The sequence below is a fragment of the Motacilla alba genome, chromosome 4 (assembly GCF_015832195.1).
Source record: "Motacilla alba alba isolate MOTALB_02 chromosome 4, Motacilla_alba_V1.0_pri, whole genome shotgun sequence".
NCBI lineage: Eukaryota > Metazoa > Chordata > Aves > Passeriformes > Motacillidae > Motacilla > Motacilla alba.
Genome location: NC_052019.1, coordinates 67,268,529 through 67,295,772, shown reverse-complemented (window position 1 = coordinate 67,295,772; position 27,244 = coordinate 67,268,529). Strand labels below are relative to the sequence as shown.

Here is a 27,244-nt window from a genome sequence, read left to right as displayed (position 1 = left end):
TAGGGGGGCTAATGTACATGAACACCAGAACAAAGTTTCTTAAAGGACACTTGAACTATTTTAGATATGGAGCTTTTAACAGCCTTAGCTTTTGCTGAACTTTTTCAACTTGGTTAGTATTTTGTTCAATTTTTTTTTAAGGACAACAATACCAAAGATATAATTCTGAAAGCAACAAAATAAATTGCCAGAAAACTCTGCCACTGAAATCACATTTAGTTGCTCTCAGTTTGTTTTGGTTAGTTGATTTTTACCTGAGAAGGCTTAGAAGGTTCAATTTTACCATATAATACACTGACTTGATAATAGATGGAAAAAAAAGTTATTTATTTTAGTCAAAACAAATAACTCTTAAGTTTGAAGGAGTAACTCTTAAGTATGAACATAAAGTTGCTGGCATTGTTAAATTCTAAAATTACTACATGAAATCTAATAGGAAGCCAGTATATGAAAGCAGTCAAGTTGAGTATTATGGGTCACCTCTTTCTAACTTCATTTGGAATTATTTATCCGCTCACAAATGTAATTAGATCCATACTATGCAAAAAGATAACATACAAGTTAGAAATGTATGTATTAATTTGAACAAAATAGCAGATAACGTAAACTTCTTATTTGAGTCCCCAAATCATGCCACTTGGAAAAAAAAAATTCAGACTATATGTTAATATATTTTCTGCCTCTTTTGCACTCCTAGCCAAAGCTAATTCTGCAGTGCAAGGAAGAGCATTTTTGCAGATCCTGCCCTGTCCAGAGTACTGGAAATGTCACAGTAGCACAACCACAGAGTCCCACTTCCTTTACTAGAGGAGACTGGAACAAACATCTGTGCATTTGGATGACCATCTAATTGAACCTGAGTGTGGCAGGGCCCTCCTTTAGCAGTGTCCCTGTCACTATAGGAAATGAGGCTGTAATTTCACACGTCCGATTGCAGGAGGGCTGCTCAGCAGCCAAGCAGCAGGTCCAATGTAACAAGCAAATCAGATGTATCTGACATCAGTGGACTGGTTTTGTTGCACCTCAGCACTTCAGTACTCTATCACATAGAAAGCCTTGTGTTCCTCAAGCAGAGAATTCCTAATTTGTTTATGTGACATAGAAAAGAAAAAAAGAGATAGATAGCCTTTTTTTAAGTTTTATTAATTCTAAAACTCAGTCATCATTAATTCTGAAATCCAGTCATCATCTGAAGTAGACAACGTGCTCATCTTCTTGTTCACATGGGGTTTTTTTGGCCATATTTCCTGGTGTTCTCATTCTTTCAAACTGTAACATTACCAAGATATGTAAATTAAGATTACACAGGAAAAGATAAAATATTAAACTAATTTAGAGGTGCTGCAGGCTTTGTCTGAGCTGCGATGGATCATTCCTTCCCTCCTCCTGAGCAGTGATTTCTTTAACAAAGGTTTGCTGGGACAAAAATTCACCTTCTACCAAGTCTGTATCACCTTCACACACTGTTTCCCTGCTCTAAGCTGCTACACAGATACCGAATACTGCACATGACCTGTTTATTGGGATGCTCCTTGTGTAAATATACAGGTTTGATTTAGCTTTAGAAAGGCAAACAGGAATAATGGAAAACATTTTCAGCCATCTCACAGCAAACTTTCGTCATATAAAACCTGAGCTGTTCACAAAATTCTTACTTTTTTACCTCAGGTCCCTTAGGAATTTGCTTTGCAAGAACTGAGGGCCAGATAACCAAAAAGACTAGGCTAGTAAAGATCCTTCCAAGGAGCCACAGGGTAGCCATTCAAAACCCCATCTGCTGTGTTGCTGTTCACCTTTGCCAGGTCTCCTCCAAAGGTATAAATCAGGTGGCCCAATTACTTCAGAAGATCTGAGTCACATTGTGCCAATAATGACTTTGCAAATATTTGAGTATTTATGAGGTGCTAACTCTTGTCTCTATGTGCTCAGCTTAGCCTGGATTCAGCTGTGATACCCAAAGCCAAGTACTTAGTGGTTAAGCCTGATTTCACATGCACAGAACGCACAGAAGTGTCCTGGCTTTGCATCCAAAATCCACGTTTGACATCTACCCATCCAACTCACCCCTGCAGGACACTGCTGAGTCATTTCCCACTGGTCAGAGCCACACCAAACCTCTGTACATAAAATATAAGTGCACAAAGCAGACAGGAGAGTAACAGGGTGGTCACTCTGCACAAACGGCCATGGCTACAACAACTACAGGCAAGGGGAATTAGGTCTTATAGGTATAAATGTCGAGTTAAAGAATTAATTTTTGTTTCTCTGAAAGAGCTCAATGAGGCATAAAAATGTTCAGGAATGTTTAATCCTAGAGGGAATGAGATTTATCAAGAAAATTTAAAAGGATGATATGTTCACCTCTGGTTCTACAGGCAAAGAAAAGCCAAGAAAGTCCAAGGCATTAACAGCTTGGAAGCTATTTTTCATTCTGCCAAGCTGTTTTTCATGCTGCTCTCATTGCCTCAAGTTTGATGCTACAGTGCGAGGCAAATCTGGTTCTGGCAAGCAATCACTAACTTGTGATAAGCATTAGGTTTACATTTAAAGATCAAAGCAAATGTACATAAACCATTTCGAGTACATACATATCTCTCTGCTTTATGTCCTGGCCCTTGGGTTTATAGCCCCTCATCACTGTGTTTCCCTCTCACATTCTTAGTGGGTCCAGGGACAACTGGAATCTGTACTGAAAAGAAATTAAGTTAATCTAATTTACAATAATATGTAGTGGGCTAGATATTTCAGGCAGAAATTGTATCTATTGGTCAGTAAACGAGGCCAGAGGAACTACAAGATGTGTTACTGTCACACTCACTGGAGGGACAAAGAAGCACTGAAGTTTTTGAATACTCACTGTGTTGTTTTTCGCCCCTCTGACAACAGATGATCAAACCATTAACAATACACATGTACTTAGACAAAATTCCCATTTATCTGACAAATCCCAATGCTAAAGCTACCCATAACTAAAACTGATATTTAAAGATCATTGTGCCGTAAGAGGATGGAGGGTTGGCAATTTTTCCATTTCAGGGTAGATTCCACCTACTCTTCCCAGAAGTGAGCCTGCTCCACGCTAAGCAATCCACAGGTCATCCCTGTGACCAAATTCTGAAACCCTTGCTCATGACTGAACTCCACCTGGGATCCATTTGTACAGGTTTTTACACTGCAATAAATCTGACCTTATACTTCTGTTATGTCTACCCTTTTCCACTGGATAAAAATGAAGGCATCATTTTGAAAACCTGTATTGAAAACTCAGTTTTTCTGAGCATTTTATGAAGAATTTACGAGAACAGATTTCAGCTCAGGCTCTAAACAAAACTCTCAAGACTTTGGTTTGAATAAAACTCAAGTCTACCGTAAGGTGAAGTACTGAAAGCATGCTTCATTTCATGTCTTAGGAGAAACTGCCAGAGATGATTTCTACACAGTGATTTGCACAGGTTAGGAGCTATTTATTAATCTCTATTCTATTTATTACATGTAACAGGTTCTTCTAAAGCCACATGTATAATCAAGCAAATTGATGGCAGATTTACAATCATTTTGCAAAAGGTATTAAAAGTGTGCTTGTAAAAAAGTATCTGAGCCTGTTCTATGTGTAGTAAACCACTGGGGAAAAAAAAGGATACCTGACAGCTTGAAGAAACCAAGTTCATCTCCCTCAGTTCTTGGGAACCATCTAATCCATAAACGAAGCTACAGCTTCTGAGATCACCCACCACACACATTTATGCAGGCTGCAGACTCTATCTATGTCTGGATTTACAGCAGGCTTCTTACAAAACTTCAAGTTAGTTCCGGTCCACTCTTGCCAGCTCTCCTGGCTGCTCAGTGTGTGCAGCAATCTCATCCTGACTCTTGAGTTTCCTTTCAATTGAGTTGGGGGTTTTTAAAATTGCAAATCATAAGACGAAAGTGTAGAGAATTACTTTTGTTTTCCAAGTATCTGAAGAGTTTTAGGTTTTGTTTCTAATAATTGTCCTTTATCTAGTCCAGAAGACTGTTTTTCGATGGTCTGAAGTGCACCATTAGTTTTACATGCTCTTATACACTGGTCTGACTTAGAACCAGTCTAACTGTTTTGTTACAAATGGTTTTAGTTTCCAAGTAAACCAAGTGGCAAAGCAATTCAAAACATACTGAATTCATTTAATACATTAATAACCACAACTGGCTCTAAATCAAAAAGAATTACTCTAGACTTAGAGAGTTTTATTTCTGACAGTTCTTACTTTTAAAATAAAGTAAAACATATTGGATATATTCACTTACTTTAAAATAGCAAATCAGTAACACAGGGATTAACATATTCCTTTTCTTCCTCGTGTCCAAGACATTTCTTTATACAGAAGAAAATGCTTGATTTCTCTTCAATGCAAGAAAATAATCCTGTAAATGCACTTTTCATGTCCCAATGTGCAGCCACTTCGCTGAGCTTTTAGATTCTACAATTAGATAAATCAGATTTTCTAGTGAAGATCTAAAGCTGTAAATACAATTTGTTTTCACTTCATTAGGGATCTGGGCAATTCCTGTCTTGGGAGCAGATCCCATCCATGAACAGCTTCACCAGAGCAGCTGGTCCAGCCATCACCACTACACAGCTTGTGGGAGCACGAGAAGCCTTTGTACCTCCTTGTTTTTCCCCTGTTATATTAAAGATGTCCCACAGTGACAAGCGCAGCCTTAGAGCTCTGATCTCCCAACATCAACAGAGGGCACCTGGCAAGTGATGATGCAGAACAGCACAGGGGGCACTTTCTGCAACAGTGGCTCTGCGAACAACATCTGCTGAGCTGGAGGACAGGGCAGCCCTCCTGCCTGGGTGAAGGCAGCGATGGAGGACAAGCCAAGACAGCCCACACAAGGCTTCTGGGGACTCATCAGCCTCTCACAGAAACTGCTGCAGGAAAGGTACCAAAGCCCAGGTCCCAGTGCTTGTGAGGCGTCTGCACCCACACTCCCAAGAAGCCCTGCTCCTGGCATGGCCTGCCAGGTGGGATGAAGCAGCTCCAGCACCCTCTGCCCTTTCACGAGCCCCTGTTCTATCCCACCTGGCAGGCCATGCCAGGAGCATGCCAGCTGGCACTGGGTCACCAAGGTCCCATTTCTGTCACCTTGGCATGGGGGAACAGCACCCTTCCCACATGACATTTGCACTGACATGATTTGGTGTTGGAGAGGCCACCAAGGAGTCAAGAGGGATCATTTCTGATTGTGACTGTGCTGGGAGGCTGGACAGCAGAACTCCGCAATGGTGCCCTTGCCAGACCTCCATGTTACCCCAACCCATCCCCACTTTATCCTGGCTTTTGCTGCAGTGCTCTTGCACATCACACCTCCACAACCTGACCCACACAGAGGCTGCTCCCACAGCTTGCCCCTGTGACTTTCCCAGGAATAGGAATGATTTAATGTTAATGGCTATCCCTCCTCAGAACGGGTCGTGGAGAGTGGGGCATAAGAGGTCATTATTGTTTAAACACTTTTGTTTTGCCTTTCTTCTCAGACACTTTAAATCATGAGCTTCCTTACACAGAACGTCCAAACTGACAGCTTTAGGATGAGTGAGAAAGACACAATTAATTTAGTGCAAAAGATAAGACATTTCCTTGGGGAAGCACTAACACCAGGCCTATTACCCCTCGGTGTCATTGCAGATTAGTGTTCTGCAGAGAAAAGGATTCTAAATCTTTTTAATTGAAAAATGCTTCTATTTTCCTTACTATTATAAATTTCTGCCCAGAGGTTAAAAAGCTTTAAAATTATTTCTGAATTACGTCCAATTTTTGGACAGTTTATCAAAAAACGGAGGATGCAGTTTGTCTCTTGCTTTATTAATTTATGTCAGACCAGAGAAAGGAGAAATACATTCCTCTGGTGACCCAAATGAAATAGTTGCATGAAGAGATCCTTAGAAATACAAAGCCCAGACATCTCTAACATGTTAAGATTGGCAGCTGTCACCAACACATCCTCATGATGGAATACATGTCATAATTATGCAAAGTTGAAGGATAATTATCCAAACACAGATATGGAAACAACAGTCAAGAGAAGAATTTTACTCAGCTTCTCTCTCCCTTTTTCTGGCCTCAAGTTCGAAAAACTTCAAAACCAATGATTTTTAATCCATGTAGGTTGTTTGACTCGTAAGCCACAAAATTACCTCAAGAAAAGAAGATGATGCAAATATCCTTTGACTTTTAGCATATCCTGAGCAGGAACATTCAAAACTGTGACCTGGACTTGCTCAGTCCTTGATCCATGGCCTTGGAGCAGCCCTCTTTTTCTCTTTTTATCCCAAAAGTTATGGATGAGATTTGAAGCAAAGTCCTGGCTTTCAGTGGTGTAGGCACTAACCCCAGGATCCTCCTGGAAAGCACAGCTCCCTTTGGAGTCAGTAGCCTGCTGGAAGACAGGAAAAGCATCACACAGAGTTAGTTAATTCTCTATTTAGATGTTCATCTAGCTACAAGGCTACCTGGCTATCATTTCTAGAGAAATGATAGAAAAGCACTGCAATTTGGGGGGCAGCATATTTAAAAAGGTACTCTGCAGGTGAATATTTCTATAGAGATTGGTCTGCCACAGTCTTCAGGGAGCTGCACAGCCCACAGATTATTTCTGTGTTAGGGTGGTTTAGGTTTTCTTGTCCTTGAAAGTCCTTCCAAACAACCCTATTCTTTCCACTTCTCCTGATTGTGTAATGGTTGTGTTTCCTCTGGTCTGTACTGAAGAAAAAATATTTTCCTTTTCTAATTCAATCCTTAGCCCTTGTTTTCCCAACCTCTAGTTCTCAAGAAATGTGATTTCTTAAAAAAAAAAAAAGAAAAAAAAAAGAAAAGACAAAAAATCTAATTAAGCCATTTATCAAACTTTTCCAAGTGGGTAGAGTGACAAATTAGCCCTATCTTCCACCAACAATCTGATGGATGGGAAGATAAAGATGCAGAGGCTGTTATTTTAGCTGGAAGCTCTTCACTATATCAATTGTTTGGCCCCAAGCCAAAAGACCCTAAGAGTTGACAAGGACTAATGACCGGTTCATGAAGTTTATGCAGCGTGAGGCCTGACATCAAAGGAATGCAGCCTTATTAGCAATATTTCTATGCCTTCTCCTTGGAAAAAAAATACTCATTTGTTTTTTCAAAAGATTTTACTTAACCATTCTACTCTTTCAGCAAATGGAAAGAAAATTCCAACTGCAAATAAATTTGCAAAATAATATATGGCTGATGAGTTCGGCTCTTCTCTATAAATATGAAGTGACTGTTAATGACTTTTAAGTAATATCCACCAAGAGAGGCTAAGACAGGTAGACTGCAAATAAGTTTCCCTAGGGGTCTTTCCTTTTACCACTATTTGCTTTGGAATACTTAAGACTCTTCCCAAGCATTAACTCTTAGTGGTTTTAGGACATGAGCTTAGGGCTGAGGTGGATATTGGGCCTGACTCTGTGACAGCATCACCTTCAGCGTTTGTAACTCATACCTTTCTCCCTTCCCCCAGTGTTTTTATTTTAATGTGCACCATTTTGACGTGAAATGGAAACCCTGCGTAGAAAGTGGAATGCAATTACTACCTGACTGGAAAGCAGGAAGAGAGGATATAACAGCCAGGATAACTTCTAAGAAAAATCAAATCTACAACTCAACAAAAAAAAACCCTCTTTTGATATCTTTGTTTGACAAAACAAGCCATTTCTGCAGATACTACATGTTACTCTGGACTAGAGGTTAAATCCATGTATTTTTTACTGGAAAACTATTTAAAGACTACTCTTGATATCCTATTCTTTATAACCTTTTTTTCTCTTCTGGAAATAGGACAGTCTTCAACTTGCTGGCACAATGAGAAACTCTGGTATTGCTTTACCAAAACCAACTGCAGCAGTCCTGCATATCCATATACCTGATTAACTTGATTTATCTTTCCAACATAACATTTTTACAGGATGGAATTAAAAACAATACTGCAATGAAATGATGACAGCATTGGAAGTCAGTGCAAAGCCACATTCAGCACATCATACAGTGTTTTACCTTCATTTTCCAGTCTGGATTTAATAGTATCTATGGAAGGAGCACAGTGAAAAACTAGGGATGTCATCCATCTTCAAGCTTCCTGTGTCTCAACAAACTGCCCTGGATTATCCCTCCTCTATTGCTCCCAATCCATCACCAACTTGCTCTGAGTGGCTGGGCACTCCTTTTCTTTCTTGTTGCTTTTCCAAAGGGGATGTGCCATTACATCTGCCATGCTGCTTTTGACCCTGGGACATCAAGGCAATTTACATCCCACGGGGATATCCACAAGCTCTGATGGTTTTTGGGGAAATACAAAAAAGATTGGAGTCTGTGAGGTCCAACACAAACGATCACGGAAAGAACAAAAGAGAACTTTTAAATACTACAACTTTATCTGGCAATGTCAAAACCAGGAATTGAAATTCTGGTTGAGAAGACCATAGTCATTCAATTTTTTTCTTCTTCCTGATGCATTTAATGTCTCTAAGTTCCTAACGTATCTTCTTAGCTGCTTATTGATAACAGGGCTGCTTAAGAACCATATTCTCTCCATGACATCCCCTTGCAACCCCTGGAATGAAAACCTAAGTAAAGAAAAATTCCCTGGTTGAATTTTTCTACTTAGAAATGGGGTTTTTTTTTCAATAAATATGAAGTGTAAGTATCATGGCACTATGCAATTAAGTGTTCAAATGTCATTGCTTCTAACTTAGGAAGAGAATTCCTTGAACAAAGAAGATTAAATGTAAATTGGCTGGAAATGAAATGAAAAAAAAAGAAAAAATCAGAGCTGAAGTGGCCAATGAACCCAACTGTTTGCTTACTTATAATTACCAGCATGGTCATTGTCTGATTGCCCTGGCACGCTGTAAATAAGCCTGGGCAGATTGTCATTTAAGATTATTTAGAAGATTTATTTATTATTTAAGATTTAATCATTGCCTCAAGAGACAGGTAAAACAACAACTCTCTCAGTCACTCAGCTTGCTTGGGGGGTAGTGGCTACAATTCAATCCTATTTATCCTTTCTTCAGTAAAATAAAGGATTTTCTTTAAACATGGCTCCAATTACTGAATAGAGCAAACTCACTCAGAATTACAAGCTTCAGATTTTTCAAAAGTTCCTGAATCTCTCACACATTTTAGCAAACAAAGTTAAGAAATTTTGTTCTGTAATTTACAATTTATTACACAATTCAATGAAAGACGTTAAAAAGGCGTAACTACAAAATAAATAAAAAATAATAAACTTACTCCACCCTGCATTTGTCTTTTATTTGCCAGATGACCAGTTTGTTTTACTTCCTTAACACAACTTTAGAAAACACAGCAAGTCTGCACATGTACAGTTCCCACCTGGAAGCACAAACTTTAGCAGCCAACCCCAAGTTAAAACATAAACTCATCTTTCATTTCTCTTCAAAGGTAATGTATAATTCAGCTAGAGCTGAGGGATACTCACATAATTTGCCTTTAAATGTTGCCCAATAGGTTCTGTGGTAAGAAGGAAAGTGAAAAACAGACAAGCAAACCACCACACTGCTACTACAGCTACAGAGGGAAGTGCACAGGTTTACAGATCAGATGGAATTTGGGCTGTTCCATCGCGCCTGTGAAACTGAAGTGAAAAGATGGCAAACGAATCAGAGTGCAGAGATACTGCTCAGCTATGGCAGTGGAAATACACATTTCAGCCATCACATCACATTACACTTCTCTTGATTTTTTTCTTCCTCTAAATCATACTAATATTATGTTTTTTCTCAACTTTATTTCAGCCTCTTGCATTTGGGAACAGCTTGTGATTTTAAGATGACTTCACATGAGTATTAGGACAGAGCTTTTGCTCACTAAATGATACATGAAGAGGATAATGATTTCAGATCTCTATGTCCTATTTTAGCTATTTCCACTACCAGAAAGTGATGGGCTGACCTACTTGTGTGTTACAAAAATAGCCAAGAATCTTTAAGCAAAATCAATGCTGCTGAGCTGAACAGAAATGGAGAGGTGCAGTGTGCTCACAGCATGAGCCCTTTGGTGCCCATCCCAGCACTGCTGTCAGAGAACACCCTCCATGCATGGCCCAAAACAACCTGGGCATTGCTCAAAAACTCAAACTTTTTTTTTTTTTAAAGTGACATTTGAGTTCTAGGTTGAAAATCCACAGAGGATTTTGGTGGGCATCACTCTGCAAGCCTGAAGATACAGACTGGAGGCAGCAGATCTGGACCCCCAGGGAACCTGCGTGCTTTCTACCAAAAATGTCTGATTTTACACCATTCCACCAGCCTGCAGTGGTTTTGGTGCTTGCTTTCTTTACAACTCCAATCTAGGTGCTGCTAATCACTTCTGCAATGCTGGTAACATGCACAAATCCTTTCACTGTCTTTATCAACATAATCATTGACAGAATTCTATTATCAAATTGATTGCACCTCCTTTATTTTGCAGTGTTTGCTGTTACCCCAGGGATGAATACCAGACTCTCTGCAGGGAACTGGACTTTCTGTGCTACCAAGACACAGTTCACTACCAGAATGCTCAGCTGAGTCTCAAAGCCTTTACAGAGCACAGTAACTTCACTAGATGGCAGTGGAGAGAAATATTACTTCATATCTATATATTTTTAATAGGAGTGGGACACATCCCAGCAAGTCCTGCAGTTTATTAGCGCTGTCTGTGTTAACACTACATCACAAGACAGAAATTCTCTCACCCACACAAAAGTCCAGGGGCTCCTGCCCAGCTAAATCTCCGTGTACATGTTTGGGAAAGCACGGACACTCTTCCAGCACTAATGCAGAGAGGCAAGGAGCAACACGCACTCCTCTTTGAAGGGTTTTTCTAATAAGCTCAACTGTACCGTGGTCTTTCCTGAAATCTCAGGAAAAGACAATTTCCAAGAAGAAAAAGTTCCCAAAAGAAAACTCTCCTGAGAAGTCAGAGACATCGTCCTTCACAGAATCTTAACACTCATGCCATAAACATGATGAAGAAAATAAGTGAAGAATGAGAAAGCAAATGGTTCAAGGAGCTTTGTGAGGACTACTCTGCATTCAATAAAATCCTTTTCATTCACAAGAAATCCTTACAAATACATGTTTCTTGGGAGAACTCTATGGTCTCTTACAGGTAACTCAGGAAACAAAGCATAATTTTTCAGACTTCAAAGCAGACTGACAAAACTTCAAAGCTGCAAGTTCTGTAACTTCTAAGGTTCAAAACCTTCAAAAATTCAATCTTTTCAATACAGAGAACTGATGTCTTTGGAAATTGATATACCTGGACAAAAGTAAAGAACTAAAATAGAGTGGATGATCTCAGCTAAGTGCATTACTTCAATCAAGAGTTTATCAGTAAAGTTCTCCAGGAACAATGGAGTTTTCTGGCTTTATTTAGAATGCTCAGAAAACACAAACTATTATTTAGTAGAGTAAGGAGACAAAAAGTTTGGTTTCTTCTAGCATCAGATGTAAAAAAAAACCCTTTTTCTATAGCTTGTTTCTCTACTGTGGGAGAAATATTAAAACAACTCAATTCACTGCCTTAATCACGCTTCTCTAAACTATTCTTGCCTTTATCTTAACGATTTCCAAGACTTTCCCCTCAGAGAGCAATACATTGTCCTCTGGCATCTCAGCTGCTCCCTCACCAAACTGTTTGCAATAGCAAGCAGAGATTCAGGATATTGAAAGTGCTGATAAAAAACAAACCCAGTTGTGTTGCAAGTGACTTCTTGACTTATGCCTGCTAAGCACAACTCAAAGGTTTGAACTTTTAAAGGCATCATTCCCTCTATTTATTTTTGTGTAAATACGAGCAGATGAGAAACAATTCCTTATGGCATTTCAATCTGGGAGACTTCTCTTACTTTTCCTCCTCACTGGCCATTGAGAAACAGAAATATCTGGAGGTGCAAAGCCCTGGGGTTTTGTCATTGACACAGGGAGTTGTATTCTCTGCATCTCTGGTCAAACAAACACACACAATCCCTGAGGCTGCCACATAAAGAACAACTTGTTGCCTAAATCAGCTGGATAAAAAAAATTAAATGACTGCTCCCCAAGCATCAAGAGATGGAGATTTCTAGAAAAATACCCACATTTCAGATTATCTCAGTGGATTCCCCCAGATATAGATACTGTAAACAAACACTATAATTTGATTTATTTGTGGAACTAAATACATTTAGTAGAAATACAAAAGACTAACCTGACAGAGCAGTGATGCCACATGTGCTCACTCCAACCCCAGCCACAGGAAAGCAATTGTCTTTTATCATTAACATTAGAGAGCTTCATGCTGGATGCCCTGGATGATACCAATATGCAATAAGACAGTCAGGTACCCTGTAAAAAAGCCAGAAGTCCTCTCCAACAGGCTAGGTAATGACAAAACAGCCCTTTCAGTTTATTTATTGCACTCATTCAGTTCTTCTCTTTAAACTCTTTAATTTCACCTTACACAAAAAGATCTCAATTGCAGAGTAAAGAGAGCTGTTATGCTGTGTCCTTCTCACTTTCTCCCCAGCACACCCATAAATCACAGAGCTGTGGGTTTGTCTGGAAGCTGTGCCATCCTGTTAGGTTTAATTAAGTAGCCTTAAAGTAAGTGGCCAATCAATATTGATTCATGTGGGTCTCACTGCACTAAGCCATCACAATCTCTGAAGGCATTGCTGATGTGAATATAATATCCTGGCTTGGCCTGTCCACATTCACGTCACATGAAAATTAAGAGTGAAAAGAAAACACTCCCTGAGCTATTTTCTCCTCCATAATGTGCATCTGACTGAATACAGAGCAGAATTCCTTCCTTTTCAAAACCCTACAAATATTTCCCAGCCTATTTACTTTGCATTTAATTCCTCTGCACAGAACTTGAATTTTGTACTGCCACAAAAAATGTCATGACCTGCATTTCCTGAAGTTTGGATTTGAAGCTGATAGACACTGATTAAATCTGACCACAACCTGCACAATGCACAGCTTGCAATGAGGCCTGGAAATTGCTCTATGATAGTTATGATAAAATATCATCACAATAAGATCTTCCTTACCCTCCTCAAAATATAACTGTGTAGCAATCAATTAAAGGCATCATTGACTGACACTTGCATATCAATATCTAAATTAAATTGATCTAACTCTGAGGAACTTGCTCTGATTTCCTAGCACTTCAAGCAAGTTCCTCTCTTCTCCAAAGGGAAGCAAGGGTTTAATTTTCCCATGTGTAAAGATGATTTTTTTTTTTTCCACAGCCTAACCTGCTGACATGGGCCATGAAGACTATAATCTATTTTAAAGCCTCTCAGTTATCACCTGATAGGTGCGCAATCTATTTTAATTTCCCACCAGGCCACCCCAAAGATTGCTAAAGTCTGAAGTTCTATTTTAAAATTACTGCACACTTTTACAGCAAATTATACCACACCTTGATGGGGACCTGCAGCTTCGTAACAGTGAAACAGAGCTGAAGACAGAGCGCCAATGGACAAACTAAACTCAAGTTTTATATGTCAGTAAACCCATGACCAAAGTGGATTATAACATAAAACCCTGACAAACAAGTATTTACAACACAAGCAGTGAAATAAGGCGTTTTTATTATCAGCCCCAAATCAGGTCTCTCCTAGGAAACATATTTAATCTCACAGCCTCTGATTGTATTAGTATTACCTTTTCTAGCTAATGCTTTAAAAGAAATATTTAACTTAGGGATGTATAGAGCTTATTTAGTTTTTTTTGCTACCCCATTCTTTCACCAGCAATGAAAATCTGCAGTGCTGTGCTGCTTGCTACAGGTTGTAAATGTGAGTTTGCAGCTTGTACAGTCACACTCGTGTTTACTATGCAAAACAGTTGTTACAGTATGCGGGAACGAAAAGCTCTAATTTTCGTGGAATCAAACGATTTGTATAAATTTTACTTCTGAATTGCTCTGGAAACTTGAAATTGTCACATAATTAAGAAAGCCATTCAGATGTCTTTCCAGTCTTTCATTTTCTGGCTTTGATGCATTTGCCACTGGGGTTTTCACAGAATATTCAGCTTTCCAGATGGTTTCATTTACATTTCTAAGTTTGCCATCGTGTGGAGCTTGGGTCTCAATTGCAGGTCACACCTAACGAGGGGATATCTAGAAAATGAAAAATTCCTAGCACCTCTGTGGTTAGCCCTGCTGAATAATTGCTGCAGTAGCTGAATTTTGCTGTACAGATGTTGGTAATTTGCTATTGAAAACCACCAGTATCAAACTGTCAGAGTCAAGAAATGGCTTTAATTATTTCCTCCCTGGAGCAGTAATAGCCATTACTTGAGCACTGCCAAAGCTGGAATGTGTTTGTGTGGGTGATTTCTAAGCACATGGAGCGCAGGCAGCTTTACCTGCACTTGCCAGCCCTTTGCTCCCTCCTTGTGGAAGGAGATTGCTTTAGTTAGGGCCAGATCATCTGGAGACCACCACGAGCTTTCCTCCTTTTCCCCGGCCACCAAAGACTAACATTGTTTTTCTGCTTCATTGAGTCCTGAAAATAGAAGATAAATCAGACAGAAAGCCTTCGGAACTAAGGATAAGAGGAAAAATCTTCTCTGGGAGGGAATAATTAAACAAAAATATCAGAAGCTAAGGGAAATTTGATGAGAAATTGTACTGGGAAAGAAGGTGAGGTCAGCAGGGCTACTGCAGGAGTCTCCTCCTGACTCTGCATAAGCACTGCCTGGGCTCTCCCTTCTTGCAGCATTGGGCTCAAATAAATCCATAGTCAAAACCACACAGCTTAAAAAAATATATTAAAATTCAGGAGCAGGTCAAAATATTTTTACCATTTTCCAGCAATTTCAACATTATTCTCTCTCCTTCATCGAATAGACCCAAACCTCAGAAAAATTAAAAACTGATGTTAATGTGAACATTTCCACAGGAGCCTGCAAGGGGCTTTGGCTTATGCTTCAAAAGAACTAAAGTCCCTCCAAAATAACTTTTGGGCTAGGTTGTTTTATTCCTCATTCCCATGCTGTATTGATTTGGGAAGACAATCTAACCTCTGTACCTCCAAAAGCTGTCTTGTGTCTGAAGTGGGATACGGTTCTTGTCCCTAAATAATTTGAGGACTTTTTGTGTCTCTGACAGAGAAGTGCTGAAGCACAGTTTTGCTGAAGTCTGGGGGAGTTTGTCTCCTAGAAGAGCAGGGAACACCAAGGGTGTTCCTGCAATATCCATGTGCTTGGCCAGCAAGGAGCAGCTTTTTCTTTGAAGTACTCACTTTGGATATTTGTGGATATTTGTGCATATGGAGACAGGGTGTGTTTTCCCACATGTAGCAACCTTTCCTTTTGCTGACTGCACAGCCCAGCCCAATGTCACAAGTGTGGCATCGATGCTCTCTGGGTTGCTCCAGAAGGGAAAAGCAATACATGACTTATAAAAAAAGAAGGAACATGATAAGGAAAACCAGTCTAATGAAATATACTAGAAATAATTACCAGCTTAAAAGCTTTTAAGCCGTTAAGAGCTCACATTTAAGTCGTAAGTTTGCTATTAATTTATCTAATGTTTTTAAGTACTAGCAAGGAAGAGGTCAAGAATGTTTGAACTACACATGGATTTTCCTAGACATTTTTTTAATTTCCTTCCTTTTTAGGTCAGCAATAAAATTTAAATATCTTGAGGGAAGAGAAAGAGAAACAGTCCCTACTTTAAAACATGCAGCTCAGAAGGGAGGAAAAATGGGATTTCTTTGCATCCCAGTGAAGTCAAGATGAGCAGGGTTTGCTGAGTTTGAGAGGCATTAAGAGATCTTTTCGACCCAACTTGTGCAGTAAATATTTCTGTGAGGTGATCACTTCTAACTGCTGCTGCTGGTATCACAGCACAGCAGAGATAACCAGCACCATCTGTCAGCAGCAAAGGCTGACTGACCATCAATGAAAGAGATCCCAATACTGCTCAATAGAGGCTGAAGATCAATAGCTATGCAAGTTCTGTTGCTCTCCCTGTGCATAAATAATAATGAATTCTGAAAAGCTCCCTGGTGTCTCTGCATGGGCAGGAGCTGTTCAGAGTGCAACAGGCACTTCTTGCGTGTGTGTGACACCTTTTAACCACAAAATTGATACCTACGGACAGAGACTGGTGTCATCAACACCGAGCTCACAGCTGAAACTATTTTGGAGTTTTGTTAAGAATGACAAAATTTGATGAATGGAGATTAATGATTAAAATGTTTCAGCCTTTCTAAGTCCTCACACAATGTGATGGCAAATAAGTCTTCAAAGAGATTTATTTTTGTTCCTAGCAGCTGGATATCTAGAGCCTGCCATTCCTGAGGGAGTCCCAGAGACCCACTTGATGATGGGAGTGTTTCACAGCTGGTAAGAGGCTCGGATTGTTAAACAATGACTCGAGCTGTAACATATTTTAGTGACTAGACTCTGCAAGCCCTGAGGTCTCTAATTGCCTGCAGGCAGTCTGCTTATCACGGCAAACCTGGAGCTCCCATCTTGTAACATGAGGCACTGAAAGCCTGTCTTGAACATGGAATTCAATTACAAGGAAATTATTCCAGGAAAAAACCCAACAAGAACACACCTTTCCACCTCATTTTTCTGCTGTCAGAGGGGCAGGTGGGCTGGGGGCTCGTAGACATCAGGAAGATGGATCCTTATTTACACTTCCACAGGAAAGCTGCTGTGAAAATTAATTGTTTTCCTTACCTACAGACAACACTTATTTACAAGGCAATTACTCTATTACAAACACTTCCATTTTGAATTTGAATGGAAATTAAACTTGGACAATGCCAGAGGAACATTTGGGAAGTCACAATGACAGAAGCAAAGCTTTTGTAAAGCACATTATAAGCCACATTTAAAAATCACTTTGAAACACTCATCAAAGATTTAATTACGGGCTCTGTAGTGATCTGTATTACCAGGCCTTGATTATTTCTGCAAAACATGCTGCATCAACTTACACATGATGGAAATGTAGATTTAAATAGCTTTAAAGTATTATAATTAAAATTAAATCACCATAAACAAAATTAATGAATAACATTTTCTGGTTCATAGCCCTAGTTTTTAGGGAATTTATTCACTAGCTGATTAGAATGCCAAAAATGGTCATTTTCTATCATGCAATCATAATCTAAGTATGCAAAATTCCAGTACAGCCTTGAAATCAAAAAAATCTTACAATCTATTTACTTTGATAGAAGATAAATACAACAATAACAATTTTTAGGAGGCAAAAAAAATCCTCACTAAATCTGGCATCTTTCCAAAATTTCTAAAAATTATTTAAGACAGTTTCCTAGATTTCTTGTTTAATTTGGTTTTAATTCTGTAGCAAGATATTCTGGGAGATATTGCTCACCTTGAATGCATTTTCCTTAAAAAACCTAATTTTATTCCTGTTTCAGGCAGTGACAAAAATAGAATTAATCTACAAAAGAAATAGTTACAATTCCTCTAGAAAATTCATCTTTTTTACAACATCACATCTAATTGCCATCTGCTAACAGCTGGTGTGACACTTTGGGTCAAGGTGAAACAGCATTTTAAATGACAATAATGAATTACTATTCCCTTGTTTTGACATATTTTAGTGCTATGCATGTTTTTTGTTAGTTATTTTCAGTAAGCATCATGCTCTCTTGCCTCAGTCCCATACAGCAATTTGACACAGAACATTCAATTTGTACTTGGACTTTTTTGCTTCCCCAGAAATACAGATTATTTGGGATGTCTGACTGACTGTACAAAGAATAATTTGCTTGTACAGAGCCAGTAATTTCCAAGCACCCATCTCGTTTTAAAGGCAGAAATATTCAATGGTTTTGGATTTTAAAAGTGCCAATAGTGACAATTTTGAAGCCATTCGGTCTGTATCACTACCAGACAACAGACTGCTGTGTCTGATTCAGTGAGCATGTTCACAGGGCAAGAGAAACTGAGGGAATATGGAGAAACTTCAGCTCTGAAGGCAGGTGAGATCAATGTGTTAAGAATTACCTGAGCAAAATAATAGAGAATAAAAAAGTTTTTCCTATGAAAGAGGGAAGACACTTAAATGAAACACACTCCTTAAAAATGCTACTGCTCATTTTCATGGAATAAGTAGAATACCTCATAGCACTCTGTGCACTTTAAAAATATTTACAATAAAGGGATATGCCTGGAGAGAAAATGACTGGTCCCATTTCTCCAGGGAAAATGCTGAACCAAGGTTTCTCCCTAAAAATACCTTAAATTCCTCAAAAAAAAAAAAAAAAAAAAAAAAAAGCTTAACGTCTTTTTTTGCAGTTCCCTGACTGTTCTATCAAGAAATACACAGTTCTTTCCTGTGTATTTCTTGATAGAACAGCCAGGGAACCTCTCTTCCGAGTGAAGCTGTCACCTTCTCAAGAGACTGACACAAGGCTGCTCAAAATTATCCTCCCTCCTCTGCAAGGCCTCGACTTCCGTAACAATGAAAACCAAGAAAAATCTCACCCATCGGGGGATGGAGAAATGGGGGAGCTTTTTTTTTCCCCTGTGGGTAACTCATTGCTGCAAGCTCCAGTGACTGCTGGCCTTCAGGTGGATTTTCCCCTCAAGTGTTTAAGTAGAAATAGATGTAGATAATGATGGATTTAATTACCACCTGAAGCTCTTACAGGATCAGGTCTGGAGGGAAGTAGATTTCAGTGCATCCTCAGCTGTGGAACGAGAGACAGGTGCAGGCTAAAAAAAAAAAAAAAAAGGCTTGTTCTCATCACTCCTCTTCAGTGCAGCTGGTTTAACAAGAGCACAGAGGTTTTTTGGGACCATGCTTGGAAAATGGGAATTTTCATCTCTTTGCTCTTAACGTACAGTGCAGAAAGGTCACTTGTTCTGGCAGTGGCTAATGTGTGACATCTGAGGAGCTCCTTAGCAGGGTAAATTGCTGCAGTTCAGAGGTATAAATAGCCCCAGCAGCACTCACCAGCCAAGGAGCTGCTCAAAAATGCTTCTGATTAATTTCCTGTTACCGGGTTGGTCTTCCAAAGCCTCTAGAGAACTTCCTGGCAGCACAGTGAAACCCCATTTGCAGAGTGGCATTTCCACAGTTTAGCCTTTGACTGCCAAGCCAACACTTGATGCCTCCTATTGATCACATTCCCCCACCTCTGCCAGAAGCCTTGGCAGGGAGCCACCCCAGGAACCCTCCTGGTGCAACCTGGACTGGCCCCATGCAGATGAGCTGTGGCTTTAATGCCTCCTGTCCACCATCTGCTCATTTCTCCCCTTGTGTCTGTCCGTCCGCGGAGTCCTCTCCATGTGTGGAAGGACTTTGTGCCCTTCTTCCTCTGGCACCTAGGGCTGGAGGATATAAATATCCTTCACTTCCGAGTGTACATATGTAGCTCTTAACTCTTACAGAATTTCTTGTTCAGCAGCATTTGAGTGACCAACAAACACTGATTAAAATCCCCTGTTCAAGTGGAGCATTTTTTGGTAATTTGGCTTTAATACCATCATTGCACACACAGCATTTACAGTCACACGACTCATTCACTAAAAGCAGTTGCAGAAACAGGTATTTGAGCAGCAGAATCCAAAATTCACACGGAAAACCTCAGAGTAGAGTCTTTTTCTACAAGGTTGTAATATCAAGGTTATGAGCTCCATTTTTCTGCCCCCCACATGAGTTCTGATGAAGTGTAACTAACCTCACTGAAGCTCCTGATGGAGAATTCCTGCTGTCCTCAGGACAGGCTAGTGCCAGCAAGTGATGTAGTTCCTGTATCCATGTGTACAGCTGAGACTTTACTTCAAGCTAGGGAAAATGGAAGCAGCTGGAAGGCAGAGGGACAGAAGATTCTTTTAGGGCTTCTTTCCTGAATCTCAGTGACCAGCCCCAGGCTGTTCAATGGAGGTGGGCCAGGAGCAGGACCCTGAGTCAGTGGTTTAGGAGCAGTCCTTGCCACCCCTCTGCTTCCTGGCTGTTAGTTCAGCATCAGTGCCCCAGAAAAGCAAGTGGCAGAGACATGGGTAAGAGGGCAAAAAGGAAAAGACAGCATTTATGTCCGATTTTGGACCACAGAGTGATAGTGCAGAGATGGAAAAGTGCTCACGTCCCAACCTGCCTGTACTCCATCTGTTTGCAACAAGATACTCAGTCCCTGTGTAAAGCAGAGGGAAAAGGGATGGGTTTGTTTTTTTATTACACACTCATGTAGATTTTGAAAGGAGGAAACCAAGCAAGCCAAAATTAAATATAATTTTCTCTTTTTCCCCATAGACTCAGTCTGGATGGATGCCAAACCACATTTTGGAGGGGTGAGAAAGGCTCAACATCTGCTTCTGGTGTAACTGTTTGTATCTTCACTCTAAGAAAATTAGGTTTGAAATAATCTCAAATTGTCTGACACCTGTATCCTATTAGAAGTGACACATGGAAACACCTTCAGCGTACTGAATTTAGCACCATGTCAACAGTTTAAAGTGAACAGGGAAAAAAATTTGTAAAACTCATTGCTTCCCAGTTTCTGCTGGAGCAGACCTTGTGTCATTGTGCAGGATCCTACTGCAAGCCGGATCCATAAGCGTAATGGGGTTTGAAGCAGTAATTATAATAAGGTTTGTATCCCTGGCTGTAGGTGGAATTAAATTCAGCAAGGCACCTCAAGGTGACTGGAGGATTTTGAGCTCAGTGCAGGCACACCTGTGGGCTGGGTGCCAGCCAGCACATAGGACACAGACACACAGCAATTCCAGGGACATTTCTTCCTGCAGCTCAGGTTTGGCAACTTGCAGCTCACAAGACCAGCAAGCAGGGATGGATTTTTAACTCTCTTCCCAAGCTTATGTAACCTCCCAATTGCAAATTCCTCACTTTTAGGAGCAGATCTGGTGACCTTTTCCCAGATAACACACTGACAGTAAGATCCAAGTTATTCTGAGAAGGACATTTGTTAAAATTCATAAAACTTTATGACTGCTATAAAATTTATACTACCTAAAAATACACTATCCATTACAAAGACAAATGTCTTCCCATTTATTTTTAAACACGTTCCTTAGAGAACTTTGAATCTATTTGTTTTGAGAGACTGTTTTTCCTGCTAGTCTAGGAGACTGACTTTCTAAATAGTATTGTTTTTCAGCAAATCTGCATCTTCAAGGAGCATACCTAGAGTCAAGGACACAGGACACACTGCATTTCTACATGAATTATGGCATGCTAATAAAAAACATGTTTAAAATAGAAAAATGGCAATAATGGAAAGACAGACAAATAACATGGAACCATTTCCAAAGAGAAAAGTGTGCATGCAAGACCCTGTAACAGGAAAAGTGTCAAGTACAATTTAGGCTCATTTTTGCCCCAGGACAAGCCAAATGCACTTTCTGGATGGTGTGGAACTAGTGACACTAAACAAAGGATAATACATAATATTTTACATGCATCCATAGCTGACAAAGACCAGAGAAAACCTGGAGAGGTTAAATTTATTCTAAGGGCACTTCACAGAAATTTCAAGCCTACTTAGATTTGTTAATAATAGGAGCTGAGTCACTTCTAATTTATTGGTTTAATGTGACATACACTGCTAAGGTCAAAGTCTCCTAAAATGCTTTAAGATCTGTTATTGGCCATTTTCTTACCTCATTCATGAAAGCTGCCTTATAGCTTCCTTCATAGATGGCCCCAATGCATAGAAACACAACCATCAACACCTTCTGATTTATGTAAATGTTATTCAGTTCATCTTCCTAAAAATTCACTGGCCTGGAAAAATAAAAGGGTTGTTCACTTAATATTTTCAGTGGAAAATGTTTATGACAATATGATTATGGAGAAAAATGCAAGCAGACCCGAGTATAATAATATATAAATGGACATTTTCAATGCTATTGATATGGGGGTTTTTTTTCTTCTAATTTGCTTTCAGGAAGGCTCAATGAAAGCAACCAATCCTATTCACTAACTCAGTAAACTTGTGGTGTCGCTCAGAGCAAGGCGAGTTTGAATTCCAACTGAGCTGGAATTTCAAGAGTGGTTCCTGGAGTTCCTTTGGAGAATAAGCATGTCTGAGTAGGGCTGTGCTCTGCCAGCCAAGCTCATGCTTGGTTTTCACAGAATAAATTCAGTGTACATTTATCTGGCAGAAGTTACTCAGCCATTTTGAGCAACTTGACCACAATGTGTTATCACCAGCAGAGATTTTTCTCCACTGAACATGCAAATGCAACTTTTTTTCTGAGAAAATGTGGTTTTGTTGCTTTCAGACACAATTTGAGGAAGGATCACTCATATGCTGACAACATGGCTAAACATTGATATTGGTGTTATTTGGATAGCGGTCCCATAACATACTGCATCTATCAAACAATTACCTTGTCACTAGCTCTTTAAAGTCCAGAAATATGGAAGTGCGCAAGCATTTGCTGATCCATGTCATTCCCCACACCGATAACTTGCAGCTGGAAACCAACAGCTTAATTCCTACCTTGTTAGGCCACAAGATGTTCTGAGAATTCATTGTGCACAGGAAATCCAGACTTCTGAAAGCGTTTCTTGGCTGATTCTCTGGGCTTCCGGTAGATTTTTATTGCATTCTAACCCAGGGATTGCATCCCTTAACCTATAATGCTGAAGTTATTCTGAATTTGGTTATTGGTTTCTGCTGAAACAGGACTGAACTTCAGCATGTATTTATGTATTTTTCCTGACAAAGAATGGCTGGTTTTATACTATGATTACATACAAAGTCTTCATCATTCTCACCACAATAAATTAATTAAAGAGATGAGAAAGAAAAATCCATTGATGACATGAAATTCATTCCTTCACTTCTATTCTTTCCTTTTTAAAATGACAACTGTTTGGAACCAGGATCCTGCTCCTCAGTAAGCTAAAAGCAGCCAGTGTTAACTTGTCATTCTAGCAGGAACAGTTACAGCCAACATATTAGGAACCACATAATGTCATTTGCTCTATTACAGTGTGTTTGGATAGGAACTGCAAAGTTGCCATTTTTCACAGCTTTTCAGGATTTATGAAGAAAAGCCCCACAATTTTACTGTTTTCATTACCACACCATTTTTCTAGTGACTTGCCCAGATTTGCTAACAGAAATAACAAGACTCCCTGAAGTCTGCCATCTTATTTTTCCAGGAGTGCAAAGGAACACAGACAGGGGGCTGTGTCAGCCCTAACAACACCAGGAGTTTCCAACATTGCAGTGATCTCACTAAATTGAATTTAGACACATTCTCAAACGCCATCACTTACAAACTGCTCCAGAGCCATCCCTGCCTGCAGCAGCCTGTTGGATTGTACCTGGAGATAAGGGATGGACATTATCAGTGGCTTGGCCAAGTGCTGCTGGTGTAGTGCTCAAGGTCACTCCCAAGCCCACCTCTGCACGTGCTGGGTGATGAACGGCCGCGCTCAGCCGTGCTGATGGGCCCATCCTTCTCGCAGGCAGCGACCAACGCTGAGCAGCTGGCAGCAAGGCTGCTTCATCTTCCCACTGCTCGGGGGGAAAAGAAAAGAAAAAGCCCACTATTAGAAAAAGATTTATCAGCAAACGTAGCAGAGCCATGCTTGACCTCCATATCTTCTCTTGTTTCCCAAAGGCAGCACATGTAAGATATTTCCTGTCTTTCATGTTACTGGCTGGAATGCATCACGAAGTCCAAATTTGCAACCTGCTGTCTGTTTTAGTCATTAGGCATGACTTTCTTCGTCTCTTGATATGAACTGCAGCCAACTGTTCACTGTTGTAATAATGCACAATTTCTTCAGTATTCCCCCTTCTCCTGGACAAATAAACAAAAAAACCCAGCCAGGCTAAAAGCTGCAGTTCAGTCATCGGCCGAGGCTGTTGTGTCTTACAGTACCTTATTCCCACATCAGCACACTACACTCTCCTCTAGCTCAACAAAACATGAGTCACAGTAGCCTCCACCTGTTATTCAGGGGCTAAAATTCAAAGGTTAGTGAACAACAATTAAAAGTAGCTATTAGACTTCAAACAAGCTTATTTGAAGACATGAAAGACAGAGTTTAGTGGCTGCAGCTTGGTTCTACAGTCACTCATCTGACCATAACATCCAAGCATTGTGAACCATCTATTATTTTTTATATTATATCCTCTCTGCAGAGACATCCCCCAGGTTATGAAACTACTGTATTATCTTTGCCAGCTACGTATCTTGGAATAACGTTCCCAAAACAGTTACTTAGTATTTCAACCTCTGACCACCTTCAAAATCAAGTGAAGACAATTTTTAAGGACATTAAAATATACATTGCCTGTAAAAAGCAGATCTGGTTATGCTTTGACGGCCACAAGTGATCCACAAGTACGGTTATGTCTTTGCTCCACTAATTTTATATATACATATATTTAGTAAATGTGTTCAAAATGAAAAAAATTCCTGACTGTATCTATAACAAGCCTTCTACAGGAGAGAAAAGAAGAACTAAAATAGGTGCACATGACAAGCTCATACCTGATTTGTAATTGGATTACAGGGACCCACCCTCACAAAAAGTGACCTGTGGGCCTGCTCTGCCACTCCAACAATCAAAGTTTATTCCATGAGGAGCGAAATCAGTAGAACTTGACTTCCTGCTAATTTTTGTCCCCTAAGTCTCCTTCCAGTGCCCTAAGCCATCTGCTCTCCATGGGAATGAGTGGATACCTGCAGTGGTCAGTGTGGAGTTGGAGCCATGGGCGGGCCCAGCAGCTGCTGTCACACCCACGAGGTAACTGATGGGTTCTGCTGGTGTGTCAGCGTGGGCACCAAGAGGAATCCTTTCCTTCCATCCAGCTCCAAGGGCTCCTAGCCATCACAGGCAATTAAAGTGATTAAATCTATCTCAGTTGAAATTGCTGAGCCCTTTCCAAGGTTATGAAGGGGAGACTGCCTGGCAGAGTGAGGTCAGACCACAGCAGACTGCCCTGGTAGGTTACAAGCAGCCCGTTCCTCTCATTCAGCACGAATACCCAAACCCTCACAATAAGAAAGAAGTAAAACAGCTTTTGCCTGTGTTTCACAAACAGTTCTGCAGCTGCTTTTTAAATTATAAGATAATTAGGGGTTTTTTTGGTATAATAATTTCATATCACTGCAAGCAAGTTGAAAAGACCTGAGGGCCAACTCATACATTCATCTCCAAATGCAATTGGGTTATTTATCCCTGTCCCTCCTCTGAGTGAAAAGTCAGGAACAGGCTTTGTTGTTCTCAGTGGTTTGGAATTTCAAGACAGAAAACTGATAGGCTCTGCCAGTTTTCTCCTTGTTCAGTTAAAAATGTTGGTCTGAAGGCAGGGAAAACACTGAATTCAGTTCTTCTACAACAGCAGCTTCACTCTTTCCCTTTTAGGAAAAGCTGCAGGATCCCAGACACGAGTCACCTCTATGGAAGAAAAGGACGGAATATTACAAATAGTTTTGCCAAGGGGCTTCACCAAGAGGTGGGTGACTCGAATGAAAAGTGTCTGCATGGCCAAGCCTTGCCTCTCCCAGGCTCACTACTTCCAGCCTTTGCCTGACCATACCCATTTATTTTGGAAACTGTGAGCTCTGGTGGAGTAGGGATGCCCAGGCAATTTGTATCTTGGTGTTCCCAGATGCAGACCACACTGTGCAGTTCAGACCCTCAGCTCTAGATGGTGGGCTGATAGACTAAATCACTAAGTCAGGAATTACTTTCCTTATAGCTTGAAGTAATTAGTTGACTCTCATTACCTGTTTTAATTCTGGATTTTCTCATTAAACAGATCCTAAAAAGATCAATTTGGGGAAGCTTTTATAGTGAGAATTACAAACAGCTTTCAAGCAAGAAGATCCTTGCTAGGAGGCATTTTCCTTTAGTTCAGCCCATTAAATATGTCTGTCTGAAAGTAGAGGAATGAGATCTGCCTGACAGACAGACAAGGCAGGCTATCCCGTTACCAAAAATTATTTACCTACTTAATGGCTCATGGAAACTTGTGCTCCTACCAGTCAGAGGAGTTAGTTTTATAGCTTTATGTGTGGTTAATAAAACCCAAAGAACCCCATATCTTTAGACTATGTGACAAACCATTGTCATAGACCGTGATGCAACTACAAACTTACGTATTTTGGAGCCAAAGTAATGCCTATCTTCCATAAATTGCGTAACTCATACAAATTATTTGGTGCCCACAGATTACAGCCAGTTTGGTAAAGAAAAAAGTTCTGTTTTCATCACTGAGAGAAATACAGCTGGGCTGAGGTGGCAAGCTAGACTGGCACATGAAAAATCCCTGTTAGGAAAAGCGCTACTGGCCTGACTGCACCTCCCATGGGATTCAGTCAACTGCCTGTAACCATGAGATTGGCACTGCTTAAATTCACAGCTTTCCAGAAGGATGAAGCTCGCTCCCTATTCATCTTCGCCACCATCTAAAGAATTAAAAGAGTGGCTGGTGACGAAGAGCACATCAATCATGTTTATTGTGACAACCATGACCGCTATAAAACAGACACTCCTACAGCACATGCTAACCTACCCCATGCTTTTTCTTTCTTTATTAAAAACTTGTTGAACATTCAGTTCAGCTCTCCTGGGACAGATGCCTAGAAAAGTGCTGACTGCAGGAACAAACCCATTTCAGGAGCTGCCCACAACACACTATTTGCAGCTATGGGTCTAGGTGTAGTGCTGTTCTCACTGCTGCACTCAGGCAGTTATTTCTTAAAGAATGATTTTGAACAGTCTTCAGGAACAACCAGCTGTTAGAAAAACAGCCAACAAAGAGATAGATCTTTGATTTAACTCAATATTTGGTTCATCTGGATCTTTATCCTTTATGGTGGAATGGCTGAGCAGAGGGAGCAATTGGGAAATTTCTGAACCAAGGTCAGCTCAAGAACAGTCGATATGAAATTACTGTCAAAGTTTACATTCAAAGTTTTCAAATGGGCTAAGGAAAGAACACAGAAGAAATGCCTGTGGGCTGAAAAAAATGAGAAGGCTTAAACAAGGTAGTTTGAACTGACACACAAACTCTTGTCCTGAAAACAACTTCTTCCTGGACAGTATGAGGTGTTAACAACCTTTGCTCAAGCAGGTAACAGTGGAAGAATGGCCATAGCTGCCCCTTACCTTCCCTGGTTAAAAAAGTACCCCGGCTTGATTTGTTTCCGATGCTCAAAAGCGGCACTGGAAAAGAACAGAACAATCTTGCTAAA

General features: G+C 40.1%; 1 long non-coding RNA gene across 2 annotated transcripts; it reads right to left on the bottom strand.

Moving 5' to 3' along the window:
• Positions 1-2,586: 2,586 nt before the first annotated feature.
• Positions 2,587-12,981, bottom strand: LOC119700874. 2 transcript variants are annotated; one of them, XR_005256912.1, is made up of 5 exons: positions 12,258-12,981; positions 8,058-8,333; positions 6,182-6,423; positions 4,285-4,457; positions 2,587-2,689 (listed from the first exon to the last, which is right to left on the bottom strand). It is a non-coding gene; the product is annotated as an uncharacterized LOC119700874 (long non-coding RNA). The 2 variants fall into 2 exon arrangements; XR_005256913.1 differs by having other exon boundaries at positions 6,182-6,420.
• Positions 12,982-27,244: the final 14,263 nt, after the last annotated feature.